The sequence below is a fragment of the Osmerus eperlanus genome, chromosome 12 (genome assembly GCF_963692335.1).
Source record: "Osmerus eperlanus chromosome 12, fOsmEpe2.1, whole genome shotgun sequence".
Classification (NCBI taxonomy): Eukaryota; Metazoa; Chordata; class Actinopteri; order Osmeriformes; family Osmeridae; genus Osmerus; species Osmerus eperlanus.
Genome location: NC_085029.1, coordinates 8883928 through 8884129, shown reverse-complemented (window position 1 = coordinate 8884129; position 202 = coordinate 8883928).

The window sequence follows — 202 nt, the reverse complement described above, 5'->3', positions numbered from 1 at the left end:
TGAGACGAAGGACCCAATGAGAATCTGAAACCTCTTACATAGGTATGAGAGGCACGTAGAGAACCAATGATGTGCCAGCATGGCGTAAGCGTTGTCTTTAACCTGTTGACTGTACTAACTAAAGCAGACAATCCCCCCTGCATTTGTATTAATCAAGCTAACCAAACTATCAGGAAAACACACATGCAGACATATTTCCTTA